Genomic DNA, 2,366 nt, shown 5'->3' on the forward strand with positions numbered 1-2,366 from the left:
AGAACTAATACCGTGGTATAACTAATACCTTGGCTAAGATAACAGACATGGTATGACAACTTAGAGACCGTGGCATGATAACTAATATCGTGGCATGGTAACTAAGATCGTGGCATGATAACTAAGACCGTGGCATGGTAACTAAGACCGTGGCATGATAACTAATATCGTGGCATGGTAACTAAGATCGTGGCATGATAACTAATATCGTGGCATGGTAACTAAGATCGTGGCATGGTAACTAATATCGTGGCATGGTAACTAAGACCGTGGCATGATAACTAATATCGTGGCATGGTAACTAAGACCGTGGCATGATAACTAATATCGTGGCATGGTAACTAAGATCGTGGCATGATAACTAAGACCGTGGCATGATAACTAAGACCGTGGGATGGTAACTAAGATCGTGTCATGATAACTAAGATCGTGGCATAGTAACTAAGATCGTGGCATGGTAACTAATATCGTGGCATGTTAACTAAGACAGTGGCATGATAAGTAAGACCGTGGCATGATAACTAACACCGTGACATGGTAACTAAGACAGTGGCATGATAACTAAGACCGTGGCATGATAACTAAGACCGTGGCATGATAACTAAGACCGTGGCATGATAACTAAGACCGTGGCATGATAACTAAGACCGTGGCATGGTAACTAAGACCGTGGCATGATAACTAAGACCGTGGCATGGTAACTAAGACCGAGGCATGATAACTAAGACAGTGGCATGATAACTAAGACCGTGGCATGATAACTAAGACCGTGGCATGGTAACTAAGACCGTGGCATGGTAACTAAGACCGTGGCATGATAACTAAGACCGTGGCATGATAACTAAGACCGTGGCATGGTAACTAAGACCGTGGCATGATAACTAAGACCGTGGCATGATAACTAAGACCGTGGCATGATAACTAAGACCGTGGCATGATAACTAAGACCGTGGCATGATAACTAAGACCGTGGCATGATAACTAAGACCGTGGCATGATAACTAAGACCGTGGCATGATAACTAAGACAGTGGCATGATAACTAAGACCGTGGCATGATAACTAAGACCGTGGCATGATAACTAAGACCGTGGCATGATAACTAAGACCGTGGCATGATAACTAAGACAGTGGCATGATAACTAAGACCGTGGCATGATAACTAAGACCGTGGCATGATAACTAAGACAGTGGCATGATAACTAAGACCGTGGCATGATAACTAAGACCGTGTCATGATAACTAAGACCGTGGCATGGTAACTAAGACCGTGGCATGATAACTAAGACCGTGGCATGATAACTAAGACCGTGGCATGTTAACTAAGACCGTGGCATGATGATAACTAAGACCGTCGCATGATAACTAAGACCGTGGCATGATAACTAAGACCGTGGCATGATAACTAAGACCGTGGCATGATAACTAAGACCGTGGCATGAGAACTAAGACCGTGGCATGATAACTAAGACCGTGGCATGATAACTAAGACCGTAGCATGATAACTAAGACCGTGGCATGATAACTAAGACCGTGGCATGATAACTAAGACCGTGGCATGATAACTAAGACCGTGGCATGATAACTAAGACCGTGGCATGATAACTAAGACCGTAGCATGATAACTAAGACCGTGGCATGATAACTAAGACCGTGGCATGATAACTAAGACCGTGGCATGGTAACTAAGACCGTGGCATGATAAGTAAGACCGTGGCATGATAACTAAGACCGTGGCATGATAACTAAGACCGTGGCATGGTAACTAAGACCGTGGCATGATAACTAAGACCGTGGCATAACTAAGACCGTGGCATGATAACTAAGACCGTGTCATGATAACTAAGACAGTGGCATGATAACTAAGACCGTGGCATGATAACTAAGACCGTGGCATGATAACTAAGACCGTGGCATGGTAACTAAGACCGTGGCATGATAACTAAGACCGTGGCATGATAACTAAGACCGTGGCATGGTAACTAAGACCGTGGCATGATAACTAAGACCGTGGCATGATAACTAAGACCGTGGCATGATAACTAAGACCGTGGCATGATAACTAAGACCGTGGCATGATAACTAAAACCGTGGCATGATAACTAAGACCGTGGCATGATAACTAAGACCGTGGCATGGTAACTAAGACCGTGGCATGATAACTAAGACCGTGGCATGGTAACTAAGACCGTGGCATGATAACTAAGACCGTGGCATGATAACTAAGACCGTGGCATGATAACTAAGACCGTGGCATGATAACTAAGACCGTGGCATGATAACTAAGACCGTGGCATGATAACTAAGACCGTGGCATGATAACTAAGACCGTGGCATGATAACTAAGACCGTGGCATGGTAACTAAG

Source organism: Cherax quadricarinatus, chromosome 89 (genome assembly GCF_038502225.1).
Source record: "Cherax quadricarinatus isolate ZL_2023a chromosome 89, ASM3850222v1, whole genome shotgun sequence".
Taxonomy (NCBI): Eukaryota; Metazoa; Arthropoda; class Malacostraca; order Decapoda; family Parastacidae; genus Cherax; species Cherax quadricarinatus.